The 18,786-nt window shown below is 39.3% G+C and overlaps 1 pseudogene; it reads right to left on the bottom strand.

The window, feature by feature from the left end:
* Nucleotides 1–18,786, bottom strand: part of LOC133076398 (phospholipid-transporting ATPase IB-like) — an 84,079-nt pseudogene that overhangs the window by 11,952 nt on the left and 53,341 nt on the right.

The raw sequence follows: 18,786 nt of genomic DNA, 5'->3' as shown, positions 1-18,786 counted from the left end.
TGTATAAATACATCATTTCCTCTACCAGTGCTCTTTGTGGTTTTGATGGACTCAAATTTTTGTCTGGGTTTACTTGCTTTTAACCTGAAGAACTTCCTTTAGTATCTCTTATAAAGGTGTGTATTCTAGCATCAAATTCTCTCATTTTTCTGTTTATCTGGTAATATCTTTATTTTGCCTTCATTTTTGAAAGATTATTTTGCTGAGCTAAGATTCTTGGCTGACAGGTGTTTTCTTTTTTTTTCTTTCAGCATTTGTGTCATCCCACTATATTCTGGCCTCCATCTTTTCCAGAAAGAAATCATCTGTTATTCTCATTGGAGTTCCTTTGTATGGATGAGTCATTTTTCTTTTGCTGCTTTCAATATTTTTCCATCAATTTTGGCTTTCAACATTTTTGCTTCAGTGTGTCTGGGTGTGAATCTCTTAGTATTTATCTCACTTGGAGTTAATTGGGTTTCTTGGATGTGTGGCTTAATGTTTCTCAGCTAATTTGACACTTTTCAGCTATTATTTCCTTGAATTTTTTCCTGCTTCACTGTTTTTCTCCTCTAGTTCTGGTACTCCCATTGTGCTTATGTTGGTGTGTTTAAAGGATTCTCACATTCTCTGAGGCTCTGTTAAATTTTCTTCACTCTACTTTTTTCTCTGGTCTTCAAATTACGTATTCTCTATTGATCTAACTTCAAGTTTGCTACCCTTTTTTCTTCTAGTTCAAATCTACTGCTGAGCCTCTTTAACACATTTTTCACTTTGGTACTTTTTAACTCCAGGATTTTCATTTGGTTCTTTATTATAATTCCTATCTCTTTATTGATAATCTCTATTTGATGTGCCATTGCCTTCATACCTTCAAGCATGGTTTCTTTTAGTTCTTTGGACATATTTATAACAGCTACTTCAAACTCTTTGTGAAATCTGACATCTGGGCCCTCTCACAGGCAGTTTCTGTTGCCTGCTTTTTTCTCCTGTGTATGGGTCACACAGTTCTGTTTCTTTGCATGTTTCATTTTTTTTTTCTGTAGTTAAAAACTAGACATTTTACATAATATATTATAGCTGCTCTGAATACTGTTTCCTCTCCTCCTCCTTTAAGGCTTGTACTTATTGTTGAAGCATGTTTATTTGTTTCATGATTTGGCTAGGCTTTTTTAGTGAAATCTATTTCCCCCATAGTGTGAAACCTCAGTGTTGCTCCTTGGAAAGTGCAGCCTTGAGCAAGCACACAGTTGCCTTGATTTTAGTGGGACTCTCTTTTTTAAAAATTATTATTATTTATTTATTTTTGGTTGTGCTGGGTCTTCGTAGCTGCGTGCAGGCTTTCTCTAGTTGTGGCGAGCAGGGGGTACTCTTCATTGCAGTGTGCGGGCCTCTCATTGCGGTGGCTTCTCTTGTTGCGGAGCAGGGGCTCTAGGGTGCACAGGCTTCAGTAGTTGCAGCATGTGGGCTCAGTAGTTGCAGCATGAGGGCTCTAGAGCATGCAGGCTCAGTAGTTGTGGCACACGGGCTTAGTTGCTCCACGGCATGTGGGATCTTCCCGGACCAGGGATGGAACCCGTGTCCCCTGCATTGGCAGGCAGACTCTTAACCACTGAACCACCACGGAAGTCCACAGCAGGACTTTCTTGACTGTCTTTCCCCCTGATTTCTCTGTTAAGCTATCTGACTCTTGACATTACACCAGGCGTTAGGCTCCAATAATTATTGGCAGATTGCTCTATTGCTTTTAATGATACCCTGGGGCATAAATTGCACATCAGTCTGATCCAGTTAAATTCAGGCAGAGACAGTTTTGAGACTAGTCTTTGAGGTTTGTTCTCACCTCAGGAGGGCTCTTTTTATCTGTCTCTTTCTCTGGTTCTCTCTGGTAAATTAGCTGGCCTATGATTAACTTGTTGCTCTTAATGAAGAAGGGTTATTGTTTTTGAGAGTATCCTTAGATTTGAACTTCCCCCCACTGTTTCTAATAACGTCATTTTCTTTGGAGAAGAGCTTTGGAGCTCTTTTTCCTCTCATAATAGGCAAAACCTTACACCCAGTACTTTTTTTTTTTTTTTTGATTTATTTTTGGCTGCACTGGGTCTTCGTTGCTGCAGGTGGGCTTTCTCTAGCTGCGGCGAGCGGGGGCTACTCTTCATTGCAGTGCGTGTGCTTCTCATTGTGGTGGCTTCTCTTGCGGAGCACGGGCTCTAGGGGCGTGGGCTCAGTAGTTGTGGCTCACAGGCTCTAGAGCGCAGGCTCAGTAGTTGTGGTGCAGGGGCTTAGTTTCTCCGTGGCGTGTGGGATCCTCCCGGACCAGGGATCGAACCCATGTCCCCTGAAATGGCAGGCAGATTCTTAACCATGGCACCACCAGGGAAGTCCCAGACCCAGTGCTGATGTGCTAGTGGTCTAGCACAAGGCCACCAGTCTCCTTGGCTTGATTCTCCCATAAATCTCTTGGAGATTCTCTGCCCTACAAGTGAGTTGTGGTGAGAGTGACCAGGGCCCCAGTACTCTTGGCCTGTCATGCATAGGGTTGAAACTCTGTCCTATGAATATAAGTTGGCTGGAAAAATGGAGCTCTAGCTTCCTGGCCACACCCTTCAGAAATCTGGCCTCTTCAATCCAGAGTTGGAAGGGATGAGAAATGCTCGTGGCCTGCCCTTCCTGTGAGATGGTAACCCTTGATTGAGAACCGAGGGCAGCAGTAGTACCGTATTCCTGCCCACACCTGCCTGAAGTGGAGCTTCCATCCAGCCAGGCTATGATGGGGCAGGGAAGGAGTGGGTCGTGGCTCAAATGCCACAGATTCTTGATGTTCTTACTGAGTTTTAGTAGATTGATGAATAAATGTTTCTTCCTTGTCTTCTGGATAATTTTCAGAGAATTTACAGAGTTGTGTTTTTATAGTTTTGCTGTTTTGTTTTTTGGGGGGTAAGGAGCACATCCAAGGAGCTCCTGACACTGCCATTCTGGAAGTGGAACTGACTCTTTGTAAATGTGTGACTTTGCTATATTAGTTGTTATCATTTGAAAATTTTGCCTATTTGTTGTTTTTTTTAAATTAGTTAATTAATTTGTTTTTGGCTGCATTGGGTCTGTTGCTGCGTGCGGGCTTTCTCTAGTTGCGGCGAGCGGGGGCTACTCTTCGTTGCGGTGCGCGGGCTTCTCATTGCTGTGGCTTCTCTTGTTGCGGAGCACAGGCTCTAGGCGCGCATGCTTCAGTAGTTGTGGCTCGTGGGCTCTAGCACGCAGGCTCAGTAGCTGTGGTGCACGGGCTCAGGTGCTCCACGGCATGTGGGATCTTCCTGGACCAGGGCTTGAACCCGTGTACCCTGAATTGGCAGGCAGATTCTCAACCACTGCGCCACCAGGGAAGCCCTGCCCATTTGTTTTAAAAGGAAAGCCTTTTGCAATATAATGGCAGATTTACTCTTTTAAATACAAATGAACATAAACACACACAACCAAAACTCAAATAAAAAAAGATGTCCAAGATTAGGACATGTTGCTAATAATATCCAATAAAAATTAAAGCTGGTTAAAGGAAAATAATTATATTTCACACCTTAATTTGTGGCTATGAGCACATTACACACCAGTAACATACTTGATAAATATATCTCCTACTTCTGGATGGACTATACAAAAACTAGTTTGGCAAAAAACTTCACACATAATGTTATTTTGAAAATTGTATGTCAGGAAAAGGAGACTTAGTCCAATAATGAAATAGAAGGTTAAATTTCTATATAATCCCGTTGGACTTGTGTTACAGTTTAAATTGAAGCATATAGTTTGAGAAATGAAAACAATACATAAAGTAGACATAAATTTCAAACTAACAGAGGGCATCTATGACCCATTAGAACTGTTGTGCTTTCTATCACAAAGCACATAGTATCTCAAATATTTATTAAAAATTAACAATAAAAGCACTAATTCACAATTTATACATGTCAGAGGCAAAGAGAATGGTCTCTAAAGGCCATCTGTTAAATGTTCAAACTACACTGTTATTTAGATTATACTATTAGATTTAGGTGAATACATATCTAAATATATTTTTAATCCTATTTTCGTTCTTCAGTTCTTTCTGTAGAGACACACACACACACATACACAAAGAAACACTGACACACACCCCCCACACGTTGAGAATAACATGTTCTTTGCTGAATATTTGAAACAATGAAGCTATTACCATGTTCCAGCATTTTTGTGGGCAACCAGAAGAGAATGAAGGAATGGACCAAAGCATTTATACATTGAATCCAAAGCACCTAAAAGAAAACAAAGCAAGAAAATCAAGATAGTACCCTGGTCTAAATCTAAAAATATGTGACATTATAAAGTATATTTGCTGGGTGAAACACAGTTACAAAGCTAAAATGTCTTCCTGGAGACTGAAAATTTCTATTTCTTTATTCTCCTCTTAAAAGAAATGACTGTGAAATTACAGTATGATATTATTTGAAAAACAAATTTATTAAATATAAATGTGTAGAACTCAAAGATAGTATATTTATTATAAAAACATATAAAGACTTAAATTATCCAGCAAAAGAGAACCAGAAGGAATTTTTTTAAAGAAATAATAAAAATACTTTCAATCTTTAAATTATAGTACTTTAAATATAATTTAATACCATATTTTACATGATACACCCTGTACCTTTACATCTACACCCTGACTCTAGTTGAAATAATTTTTAATACCCCATATACAGGCACACCTCAGAGATACTGCAGGTTTGGTTCCAGACCGCCACAATAAAGCAAATATTGCAATAAAGTGAGTCACATGAATTTTTTAGTTTCCCAGTACATATAAAAGTTATATTTACACTACACTGTAGTCTATTAAGTGTACAATAGCATTATGTCTAAAAAAACAATGTACACATTAATTAAAATGCTAACCATCATCTGACAATGCAGCATTGCCACAAACCTTCAATTTGTAAGAAACATAGTATCTACAAAGTGAAATAAAACAAGGTATGCCTGCACAATTTTCTTAAAGGAAATTTCAATATAAAATCTATGGGATCAATCAAACAAGGGTGCACATTGGTTAGGAAATGATAGAACAATAACAAAAACAAGTCTTTGTTCATTCAATTCTAAATATACCAGTTTTTTTTTGTTTGTTTTTTTTCATGCTTGCCAGGAAGACTAACAGATAAAGGACTAGAGAAGAAAAGAATGTGGAAAAAACATATTTGGCCTGTGACTCAAATTTCCTGGAGTAAAGCAGATTTTAGGAAAGAATGTAAGAAACTGGTTCAAAAACAAAGCTACTACCAAATTGGAAAACCTCAGGATTCATGGAATGTTGGGTAGAGTACATAAAAACATGGCATAGGGCTGCATTCCTTGTGTTTTTTGATTATTTTTCCTAAAGCAGCAGAAAGGGAAGAGACAAAAGTACCTTTTGGAGGGAAGTTGAGATGAAAGACCTGCAATAATCTTCTGCTTACCTTTATATTGAAAATATCACCTGTCTGAGAAATTGTGTAGAGTTGTGGATACCTAAGCAGGCTCTCCTGACTGCAACACTGTTCAAAGATTCCCAGAGTAATAGGTGGCAGTGACGTGAAAATCTACATAGGAAACAAGACTCTATTAAAAAGAGCTTTCAGTCTGTATCTGAGTTAGTATTGTGCAATGTCATTTTCCTGGCTTTGATAACGTACTGCAATTATTAAGGTACCACTGTGGGGGAAGCTGGGTGAAGGGTACACAAAACTAATTTTGCAAACTTCTGGTAAGTCATAAACTATTTAAAAACGAAAGTTACCTACAAAGAAGTCATTATTGAGACACATAGATTGGAACAGATCTACCAAATCATGACTTAATTTTTCTAATTGATCCAATCCTTCGATTCAACAGTGTATTTAGAAGCATGTTCTTTAATTTTAAAATATGTGAGGTTTTCCCTAATCTATTGCTGTTATTCGTTTCTAGTTTAAATTCCTGGGATCAGAGAATATATTCTATATGATTTTCATCCTTCTGAATTTATTAAGACTTGTTTTATTGCCCAGTATGTGGTCTATTTTGGTGAATGTCCCATATTCATTTGAGAAGAAGGCGTACTCTGCTGTTGTTGGGTAGTTTTCTATAAATGTCAGTTAGGGCCAGTTTGTTATAAAAGTGTTCAAATCTTCTATACCCTTTCTGAATTTTCATCTATAGTTTCTATCAACTACAGAAAGGAGTATTTAAAACTTTGACTGTCATTGTCAATTTACTTAATTTGTCATTTAATTGTATCAAATTCTGCTTCATTTCTAATAAGTTCTAATAAGCTATGTTATTAGACACTTTACATATTTAGGAATCTAATGTGTTATTGATAAATTAACCCCTTTAAAATGAAGAAATGTCCATCTTCGTTATTAGCCATATTTCTTTTTCTAAAGGCTGTTATTTGTGTAATTAATATAGCCACTCCAGCTTTCTTTTGATTAGAATCTACATGGTAAACCTTTTTCATCTTTTTCCTTTTGACCTATTGGTGTCTTTATATTTAAAGTAGGTTTTTTTGTGGAAATCATATAGTTGTGTCTTGATTTTTTAATCTGACAGTCTCTGCCTTTTAACTGGAGTATTTAGAACACCTGTAGTCAATGTAATTGTAAATATGGCTGGATTTAAATCTACCATCTTCCTATTTTTTTCTATTTGTTGCATTTATTCTTCCTCTTTACCTCATTTCTTGACTTCTTTTGGATTAACTGAATATTTTTTAAGATTTTCTTTTATCTCCACTATTGGCTTACTAGTTATACCTTTCTTGTTTTCTTGTTTTTTTAAAGTTGTTCTTTAAAAATTTACTGTAAACATATGCAATGTATCATAAAATTCAAATAATAATATACTCCAGTTCCTCCCTCCCATTCATTGTGCTATAGATACCTACCTGTAACTATAGATAGATACCTAGAGTTATCAATCTATACTGTGCTGTAGTTATAAGCCCTATAATACATTTTGCTTTAAATAGCCAAATGTCTGTTAACATGATTGAAAATGGGGTGGGAGGGTCTCTTATGAATGCCCACATAATTAACACTTCTGTTGCTTTACATTGCTTTGGACAGACCCAGATCTCTTTCTGGTATATTTCTTCTTTTGCCTGAAGAGCTTCCTCTAACATTACAAGTATTACAGGTCTTCTGGTGATGAATTTTCTGTTTTCTTGGTTTGAATTAGTTTTTATTTCACCTTAATTTTCAAAAGACATTTTTGCTGGGTATAGAATTTTGGGTTAATGGATTTCTTTTCTTTCAGATCTTTAAAGATATTCCATTGTCCTCTATGCTGCATGGTTTCCAATGAGAAATCTGCTTTTATTCTTAGATTTATCTTCTGTATGTAATGCTTGTTTTTTATCTGGCTGATTTAAAGATTATTCTCTTGATCACTTATGTTCAGCAATTTGGTTATGAAGAACATTTCTGTGTCTTTCTTTAGGTTTTTTCTTCTTGAGAAGAGATTGTTGAGACTCTTAGATCTGTGAGTTTACAGTTTTCATCAAATTTGACACTTTCAACCATTATTTCTTCAAATATTATTCTTTTATCTTCTTTCTTTTGAAACTCTAAGTTTATGAAAATTAGAATGCTTAATATTGTACCAGAGCAAAGTGAGGCTCTGTTAACTTTTTCTGATTTTTCTCTCTGGGCTTCTCTATTGCTATGTCTTCATATTTAGTAATTTTTTTTCTGAACTTTCTAATCTACTCTTAATCCCATCCAGAAAAATGTTCATTTCGGATACTGAATTTTTAAGCATAAAGTTCTATTTGTTTCTTTTCTATATCTCCATTTTTCTCCTCATTATATTCATGTTTTCCTTTATATCCTTGAACATGCTCATAAGGTCCTTATCTACTAATTCCATCATCTTATAATTTCTGGACCTGCTCTTACTGATTTATTTTTGACCTTTTATGGATCTTATTTACCTATTTCTTTGTATGCCTGATATCCTTTAGTGGAGGCAGAAACATGGTGAATTTTGTGTTACTGAATGCTTAATTTTGTTCTTTAAAAACTGTTTGCCTATCTACAGATTCAATGCAATCTCTGTCAAAATACCAATGGTATTTTTCACAGAACTAGAACAAATAATTTTAAGAGGTGTATGGAAACACAAAAGACCCCAAATTGCCAAAACATCTTGAGAAAGATCAGAGCTGGAGGAATCACGCTCCCTGGCTTCAGACTATACTACAAAGTTACAGTGATCAAAACAGTATGGTACTGGCACAAAAACAGACACATAGATCAATGGAACAGAATAGAGAGCCCAGAAATAAACCCATACGCTTATGGTCAATTAATCTATGACAAAGGAGGCAAGAATATACAGTGGAGAAAAGACAGTCTCTTCAGTAAGTGATGCTGGGAAAACTGGACAGCTACATGTAAAACAATGAGATTAGAACATTCTCTAACACCATAAACAAAAATAAACTCAAAATGGATTAAAGACCTAAATATAAGATGGGATACTATTGATATTAAACTCCTAGCAGAAAACACAGGCGGAACACACTGTGACATAAATTGCAGCAATATTGTTTTGGATCTGTCTCCTAAGGCAAAGGAAACAAAAGCAAAAACAAACAAATGAGACTTAATCAAACTTAAAAGATTTGGGCAACAAAAGAAACCATCAACAAAATGAAAAGACAACCTACCGAATGGGAGAAGATATTTGCAAATGATAAGACTTATAAGGGGTTAATATCCAACATATATAAACAGTTCATATGACTCAACATCAAAAAAACAACCTGATCTTAAAATGGGCAGAAGAACCGAACAGACATTTTTCCAAAGATGAAATGCAGATGGCCAACAGGCACATGAAAAGATACTCAACATCACTAATCATCAGGGAAATGCAAATCAAAACCACAATAAGATATCATCTCACGGGACTTCCCCAGTGGCGCAGTGGTTAAGAATCTGCCTGCCAATTCAGGGGACACGGGTTTGATCCCTGGTCTGGGAGGATCCCACATGCCATGGAACAACTAAGCCCGTGTGCCACAACTACCGAGTCTGCATGCTACAACTACTGAAGCCCATGTGCCTAGAGCCCGTGCCCCACAACAAGAGAAGCTACCGCAATGAGAAGCCTGCGCACTGCAACGAAGATCCAATGCAGCCAAAAAAAATAAATAAAATAAAATAAATTATTTAAAAAAGAGGTTATCTCTGGATGATGATAAAAAAAAAGATATCACCTCACACCTGTCAGAATGGCTGTCATTAAAAAGAACACAAATTACAAACGTTGGCGAGGATGCAGAGAAAAGGGAACGCTCGTACAGTGTTGGTGGGAATGTAAACTGGTGCAGCCACTGTGGAAAACAGTATGGAGGTTTCTCAAAAAACTAAAAATAGAACTACCATATGACCCGGCAATTCCACCCCTGGGTATATATCTGAAAAAAACCAAAAACAGTAATTTGAAAAAATACATGCACCCCAATGTTCATAGCAGCATTATTAACAATTGCCAAAGCATGGAAGCAACCTAAGTGTCCATCAACAGATGAATGAATAAAGAAGATGTGGTATATATATATATTGGGTTGGCCAAAAAGTTCATTTGGTTAACAAATATGTTATTCAATAAGGTTCTTGGTGAAAATGAAAAATGTATCTTACTTAAAACCGAATGAACTTTTTGGCCAACCCGATATATGTGTACATATATATTTGATTATACACACACACACACACACGCGCGCGCACACACAATGGAATACTACTCAGCCATAAAAAATAATGAAATTTTGCCATTTGCAGCAACATGGATGGACTTGGAGGGCATCATCCTAAGTGAAATAAGTCAGACAGAAAAAGACAGATACTGTAATGATATCACTTATATGTGAAATCTGAAAAATACAACAAACTAGTGAATAGAACAAAAAAGAAGCAGACTCACAGATATAGAGAACAAACTAGTATTTACCAGTGGGGAGAGGGAAGTAGGTAGGGGCAATATGGGAGTAGGGAAAAAAGGGGTTATTATTGGATTATGTGAAATCATGTGTGTGAAACTTTTGAAAATTGTAAAGCACTATAGAATTTAAAGAATCTTTATTCAATTTTTTAAAATTAAAAATTAAAAAAGAATTGTTTGCCTGTGTTCTAACATGCAGGTAAGTGACTTGCAAATCAGTTTAATACTTTTGAGGCGTGCTTTTAAGTTTCGTTATGATGGGTCCAGAATAGTGTTTATTATGGGACTAATTCATCCTTATTTTTTAAAGTGTGACTAATTTAAGGAATTTCCCCAATATCCTGTGTAGTAAGTCTTCCCAAACTGGCTGATAGGAATACAAACTGTTCCCAGCCCTGAATGAGCTCCAGGAGTCTAGCTTACTGCTTTCTGGTGGTTTTTTCCTTAGCTTTGGGCAGACTTTCCTCATGCACATACAGATAAGTCATCAGCCACAGGCTCAAGGGGGCTCTCCACAGATTTCCAGAAACACTCTGTCTCTATATTTCTCTGTGTCTGCACCTCTTTTTCTCTCTCTCCATCTCTCAGTACAATTTGTCTGTCTCTGATACTCTATCTGGCAAATTCTAGCCCTCTTGGCCCACTGAATTCCAACGTCTGTATCTTCAATTCAGTAAGGCAGGTGGGCTTTCTTTTGGGCCCATCTTTCTTCACTGTGGCCTAAAAATAGGCCTGCTCTCAGAGATCACAGCAATGAGCAGCCTGGTGTCTAATGCCTGAAAACTGGTATTTTTCTGGTATTCTAGTTTTTTTCTGGTAGAAGGGTAATTCTGATAGCAGTTTAGTCATGCATGAGCAGTGTAGCAGAAATAATGTATAACCTCTAGAAGTAGTGTGACAACTCATTCAAATTTAGTTATCAAATAAGTAGACAGAGTCTATCTCTGGCATTGCCAGTAACTATTTGAAATGTCCTGGTCCTCATTTTCTTTTTCATCTGTAAAATATACTTGTAATGGGATGAGATTTAGTATGTCAATATATATTTAATAAGCATATCATTGTATTTTATCCTCAATTGTCCATAATTATTTGTTTCCCACTGTAGTCCCATTTGCTGCTTATAAAAATGCCAGCATCTATGTTTTCCTTTATTAAAAAAAATAAGATTCCACTGATCAATAGCTGTGGCTAATACATTCATAGTGATTTTTCTAACCCAGAAGAGAGACACTGCCACTCCCTACTCCTGTCGCTAATGAAGCTTCAAAGAAAGTTTATGAGTATTGTCCTCTGCGACCAAGAGCCTGGCAGAGACAACTTTACGTAGGACCTCAGCTTCGCTGGTATAGTGCTCTAGCCAAATACACCCCGGCATTGGCACACACACGACTGTAAATATTCATAGCCCTAGGAAGTTTTGTATTATTGGGCACCCAATGACTTCTATTCAGTGACTTCTGTCTGTGTTGTCTGTTTTGGAATTTAAACTCCTAGAAGACAGACTTTTAGGAGTTAGGGCACAGAGCATGCAGAGTATAATGTGATTGTGATAATGCAGTGCAGGAGAGAGGTCATGATATGCTTGCTGGGAACCTAATTTTTATGCCAGGTTTCCTAACTTCTAACCCTTAGGTGGAATAATCATACAAAAAAAGTAAAACAAAACAAAAATGAAAAGGTGATGTGGGTAATAAGCCAGTTAGCCTTACTATTTAATTTCCATCTAGTTTTTTTTTTTTTTTTAAGTTTTATTTATTTTTGGCTGCGTTGGGTCTTCAATGCTGCATGCAGGCTTTTCTCTAGTTGCGGCGAGCGGGGGCTACTCTTCAGTGTGGTGCGCGGGCTCCTCATTGTGGTGGCTTCTCTTGTTGTGGAGCACAGGATCTAGGCGCGTGGGCTTCAGTAGTTGTGGCACATGGGCTCAGTAGTTGTGACTCGCGGGCTCTAGAGTGCAGGCTCAGTAGTTGTGGCACACGGGCTCAGTAGTTGTGACTCGCAGGCTCTAGAGCGCAGGCTCAGTAGTTGTGGTGCACGGGCTTAGGTGCTCCGCGGCATGTGGGATCTTCCCGGACCAGGGCTCGAACCCGTGTCCCCTGCATTGGCAGGCAGATTCTTAACCACTGTACTACCAGGAAAGTCCCTCCATCTAGTTTTTGAATTCAGAATAACTCAAGTAATGGTATGGGATTATTTATTGTTAGAAAATTCCATTGAAATGGAAAATAGTATGTACAATAGGCTTGATATAAAAATTCATCATTTAGTACAAACACAGTGTGATATTCCACAAGTACAAATTTTCTACCGAGAGGCTTAAAAGGACATGGAATTACACTATAAACATACACACATACACACATAGACACAAAGATAGATAACTCTAAATTATATGTATTAAATGGAATGGGTTTAGGTAGAGTTCAGCAGTTTTTACTTGGCTTAAAAATATGAAAACAGACACGCAGACAGGACAAACTAGTGGCTACCAATGAGGAGAGGGAAGTGAGGGAGGGGCAAGATAGGGGTGTGGGATTAAGAGATACAAACTACCATGTATAAAAAAAATTAAGCATGCACACATGAAAATAATATAGTATTGTAAATCAACGATACTTCAATTAAAAAAACCAATACATAAATAATAATTTTTAAAATAAACAAGTAGCAAGGATATATTATACAGCACAGGGAAATACAGCAGTTATTTTGTAATAAATTTAAACGGAGTATAATCTGTAAAACTACTGAATCACTATGTCGTACACCTGAAACTAATATAATATTGCAAATCAACAATACTTCAATAAAAAAAGGAAGATTCACTTCCCATATCCCATAACCCTCATACACTACACACTAGAGAAAACATGCTTTTTCAGAAGCAATAAAGGCATGGCAAACTTTCAGAGCCCATGAAAAATGCAGTTATGGATCTCTTCTTGGGTCCCTTTTCAGGAAAACAGAGGCCCTGCTGCCGGGCGCTGTGCCAGTGTGGCTGTGAGGACGGCAGCCCGCCGGAGGCGGCAGGGCTGGCTGCAGTGTGGAAGCCACAGCCCCGCTGCCCCCAACACGGGGAGGAGGGCGGGGACGGGTTCCTTTCATGTTATTTTGTTCATGTGGAGACGATGCTGGTGAAAAGTTTTCTCTTTCCACTTGCTTCAACCACCAGTGCTAAGTGCAGCCGAGACACAAAAGGAAAGAGAGGGCATCTGCGAGAACAAGGCCCTTCCCGTCCCTTAGTGGGATGTCAGGAAGGCAACAATAGCCGTGGGACAAGATTTCCCGTGTCAGGAGGAAGACAGCTCAGAAGCCCAGAGATTTCTGGTGCCTTGAATCACCAGGAGGATCTAGAGCCGGCAGAGATGCACTTCGGTTCCAAACAGGATATTTTTTTTAACCACAGATTATGTCAACAAGTTATCATGACATCATAACAAAAAATGTTAAGCAAAATATGTTAAATCGATTTTATGTGAGCAAAAGCTTAAAGCAGGATCATGTAACAGTATTTTAAGTGAGATAAATACGAAAAAAACTAAACTATCAAGCTCTATGTCAAAGACAAGATCTAACTCCTCAAGTAAAGAAAGCGTTATCTCCTTTCTTACCTCAATGATGTATAACACAACATTCTTGTAGAAGCGATACAATATGCATTTGGTCACTCGAAAATAATTCCAAGTTCCATGAACCAACAGAAGCTTCTCTAAGTTGCTAAACTAAAAGACAGAAATAATGGTCAATGGAGTTCAAAGGAACCTATCACTTACTGATAAACTCCACAAAATGTTGTTTTCCCACCTCAGCAGTTCCCACTCTGGAGGACAGAAGCATAATGCAACCTATTCCCAGGCAACCTGACATGACTGTTCACTACAAAGGAATTTTTTTAAAGCTTTATAAAATTACCTTTCATCATTAAAATAAATGAATAAACATCACCTTTTTGCCCAGCAAATTCTGCTTGGATTTTCACTTGCCACCTACAAGGCTTTGAATTTAATCTGATCCACATCTAGGACCTTAATCGTGAGAAGGGGGTCAGAATTATTTAATGAAGTAAGAACCTGGAAACAAGAACCTCTGTCACGGATTTTTCTGTCTGATCAAGTCTTATGGGAATCATAAGACTTATGGGAATCTCTTCCCCCATTTCCTGTAATAAATATATAAAGAGAAAAAAGTAAAATTAAAAAGGAGGTAACGTGTGATCTCTGCAGCACGCCTCAGCTGCCTTACCTCATCTATGTGTTCCTTTTCCACAGCACTTTGCACCTTCAAACGAAGTGAGCAGGGCTCACTGCTCACCCACTGCTTACACCCAGGATTCATGCCTAAGATGTGGGAAGCGCTCAATGAACATTTTGGGGGATGAATATTCGGGAGAATTATTCCACAAAATGAGACAATTCAGTAACTGTGACCACGAAAATTAAATACTGACCTCAAAGTGGCATAAGGTGGTACATATGGGAAAAAATAGCCTTTCAAAAAAGACTGCTTAAGAGTTTGGAACATGAGGGTCAGGAAGGGGAGGGAGATGCTGAGTCATGAAATGCACAGCTACACTGAAATAAGTGAATTCAAGAAGGCGGCCAGCTTTTGTTTTTACCTAGAGCTTGCTATTAAACCAGTCATTACAGACAACACTCCTATTGCCCCAGTTTTTAGCTTTGCACTGATTTATTTGCAGGCGGAAAAAAGACATTCGAAGTCAAAGTTGTATTTCCTGGGATGGTTTTAAAATACTAAGAAGTTTAGGGAGGAAGAAACAAATACTCTACTCTTTTCTGCGAAGAAAAAGATCTAGGTTGTGACCAGAATGTTACACTATCCTGTCTGAGGAAGGGGGAGCCGTGCATTGCAAGAGGCAGCAAAGGAAAGACGGCTGCACCCTCAGCTCCAGCCCACCTGAGGGCAGGGCAGATGGGGCGGAAATGGGAGAATGGCCACCATGGCCCTGGGGACAAGACTCATTCCAGGGGAGTCTGAAACAGCCCACACCGCGGAGGACACCCTTCTGCCCAGCTCCGGTCAAAGAGCTGCTCTCAGGTAAAATCGAGACTAAAAAACAAACAAAGAAAAACGGATGGAGCTCAAAGTGCTTTCATTAACCTGAAATAGCATTTTAATAAAAAGGGGCCAAAGCACGAATCAGATCAGTCTCCCGCATTTAGTGACTGGCTTGGTGAGGCGACTTAGGGTGGGTGGAAGGAAGAAAAGAAAGCCTGGAATCCTATACCATCTGCCTGATCACAGCTGCAGCTGCAATTCTAAACCCTTTTAATATTTGGTATAAAAAGAGAACGCTGGAATTGCCTTCCCTAGAGAAAATGGTGAATAGATACTCCCCGGGGGCCCAGGACACCTGATTCCGGCCAGCTGTGTGCAGCTGGGGTGTTTACTAGGTCAGTGTTTACGGCACGTGTAATTGCTGAGCCCACAGGAAGCACACATCCCAATGGCATTGAGCAGTGAAGGAAACAGGCGAGTGTGGTGCGAACACTTCTGTGTTTACAGACAGGTGCTTTGATGGTCATCCACTGACGCTTTCCTTAACTCAGACCCCTCGTACATAGGAGCCCCAGTTTTCCCGTCTATAAAACCAGGACACTTAATCCATGAGTAAGGAGAAGATGCTAGGACTGACCTGATTCAGACATCAAGACCGTATGCTTCCCATCTATGTGGCAGAGCCCTAACAATCCGTGCTGTTACCACTCTAGTTTTAGGCATCCACTTACCTTTGGACAGACGACTAAGTCAGCTAGCCTCTCAGGGACAGCCACCATAAGAACAGCCCCGCAGGGGTGGCCTACCTGGAGGCCCAGGGTTATTCCTAGGGAGCTGCTCAAGAATTACATGTGGCTCCTGAGTCCAGCAAGAATGACAGTGTTATTGTTCATTGCTCAAATGTGATAAAAAATTACATCTATTCAAAGCCAATATTAAATTATTAAAACATTGTTCCAAAATATCTTAATTGTTCATTAAAATATCCTTCAAAAGTAACAATATTAAAATGTAGAAACAGGAGGTGTTCTCGCTAACAGCAAAGGATGGTGCATAAACATGCAGGAGGTTTAGATCATAGGACCATGCACTCTTCTTAAACACCTTTCAAAAAATGCGACAGCCACTGTGGAAGGCAGTTTGGCAGTTTCTTACAAAACTAAACATACTTCTATATATACCATACAACCCAGCAATTGCACTGCTTGATGTTTACCCAAAGGAACTGAAAACTTGTGTTCACACAAAAACATGCACACTGGGACTTCCCTGGTGACACAGTGGTTAAGAATCCGCCTGCCAATGCAGGGGACAAGGGTTTGATCCCTGGTCCAGGAAGATCCCACGTGCCATGGAGCAACTGAGCCCGTGCGCCACAACTACTGAGCCTGTGCTCTAGAGCCCACATGCCACAACTACTGAAGCCCGTGCGCCTAGAGCCTGTGCTCCGCAACAAGAGAAGCCACTGCAACGAGAAGCCCACGCACCGCAACGAAGAGCAGCCCCCGCTCGCCGCAACTAGAGAAAGTCCACGTGCAGCAACGAAGACCCAACGCAGCCAAATAAAAAGAAACCTGCACACTGATGTTTATGGCAGTTTAATTCATAACTGACAAAACTTGTAAATAACCAAGATGCCCTTCAGCAGGTGAATGCATAAACAAACTGTGATACATCCAGACAATGGAATATTATTCAGCACTGAAAAGAAATGAGCTATCAAGGCTTAAAAGATTTGAAGGAACTTTAAATGCATATAACTAAGTGAAAGAAGCCCATTTGAAAAGGTTACGTTCTGTGTGATTCCAACTATATGACATTATGGAAAAGGTAAAACTATGGAAACAGTAAAAAGATCAGTGGTTTCCAAGGTTTAGGGCAGAGGGAGGCATGAATGTGTGAAGTGCAGAGGATTTTGAGGGCAGTGAAACTACTCTATGACACTATAATGGTGGATACGTGTCACTGTACATTTGTCCAGACCCACAGACTGTACAGCACCAAGAGTAAATCCTAATGTAAACTATGGACCTTGGGTGATAATGACCTGTCAGTGTAGGTTCATCAGTTATAACACATGTACTGCTCTGGCGGAGGATGCTGATAATAGGGAAGGCTTTGTGTAGGGGGCACGGGGATATATGGGAAATATCTGTACGTTCTGCTCCAGTTTGCTGTGAAGCTAAAACTCCTCTAAAAACACAATTTTTAAAAATGCCTGCCCAGAGGCAGTGTCTCCTTTAAAAAAAAAAAGGAAATAGGGATACTTTAAGTCTTTACCAAGAGACACCACAACGCAAAGCACACAGTACACACTGGAGAGACTGGGGAATTGTAGGTTATATTAGTAGAGCTACAGATTCTCAGTGGCAGCAGTTTTGCCAACTCCAGAGCTGGTAATGGGAAGACTTTATTTATGCAAAGTGCCTAAGGACAAAACTAGAGAACCCCAAATGTTGTAATAGGAAAGAATCTTTGTATTCTATTGCAAGTTCATCACTAAAGGGATGTTGCCTAGAAGCTTAAATTACACATAATGGCACATCTCTGGACCCCTGCCCCCCAGGTAATGAGCATTAAGCTAAAACACCTTTGTTTAGCTCACAGGAAACATGCTGACCAGGCCCACCTGTGATTGACTGCAGGGACGAAGAAATTAACACAGCCCCTCCAGAGGCTGACTAGAACCCAGAAGTGTTTGACTTCACTCCCTCCCCTTTCAGCATAAAAGAAGCCTGAATTCTAACCCAGGCAAGGTGGTTCTTTGGGACACAAGTCCAGCATCTTCTTGGTCTGCTGGCTTTTCAAATAAAGTTGCAATTCCTTGTCCCAACACCTTGTCTCTCCATTTATTGGCCTGTATGTGGCGAACAGCACGAGCCTGGCCTCGGTAACAAAGTGCTGGTAGTTTCCTACAGAAAGGAGCTTAGAGAGTGGGGTAAACCTCGGGGGGTGGATCCGAGGTCTTCAACACTCTCCATGCCCACCTGACCACCCACGCCGCTGACCTGTGCGATGGCATAATCCCAGTTGTTGGTGGCCTGCATACCCTCGTTCCCACTGATTCCCACACCCACGTGGGCCATCTGGATCCCCAATGGCCAGGGCGATGGCCTTTTCATGTTTCTTAACCATATCCACTATCTCAGCCTTCTGGAGGGGAGATAACCTGAAAAAAAAAAAAAAAGACAAACGACCATGTTTTAGTGTTCTGTTTTGGTTCATTTTACTTCATCCTGTTCTAAAAGGCTTTACAAAGGAGTCAGCAATAATCTACATACAGCCACATTCAAATGGCAGTTACTGGTAAATTTCCCAATTCATTAAGTAAGCTTTTTACAGATATAAGAAAGTTCCTACCTACCCCCACCAAAAACAAAAAGCAAAATAAAAAATAAAACCAAAGAAACACAGAGTCACTGCTTTAACATCCCCAAAGAAATACACAATATTAGTTGCCCAGTTTACATGGAGTTTGCCATTTTCCCCACCACTACCTGTTGTCTGATGCTGGCCTGCTATATTAATTTACATTATCTACATACGTGAGAGGAGGAAGTGGAGGGCTACTATTTCTGAAACTGTGTGAAGCCATGTACCCAAAGACTGGAACACAGAGTAGCCTCTGAAAATCAAACTACTTGAAAAATACAAGGAGACATAAAAAACAAGAAGGTTATCAGTCGGGAGAGTCAAGGTCATGCTGTGGGAACAACAGCAACAAACAAAAGCTAAGTGACTTAACAAAAGTTTGTTTCTTTCTCATGTGATGTGTTGGATGCAGATTAGGGT

The sequence above is a fragment of the Eubalaena glacialis genome, chromosome 16 (genome assembly GCF_028564815.1).
Source record: "Eubalaena glacialis isolate mEubGla1 chromosome 16, mEubGla1.1.hap2.+ XY, whole genome shotgun sequence".
In the NCBI taxonomy this organism is placed as follows: Eukaryota; Metazoa; Chordata; class Mammalia; order Artiodactyla; family Balaenidae; genus Eubalaena; species Eubalaena glacialis.
Note: the sequence above shows the minus strand (reverse complement) of the source record. Positions and strands in the feature narration are given on the sequence as shown.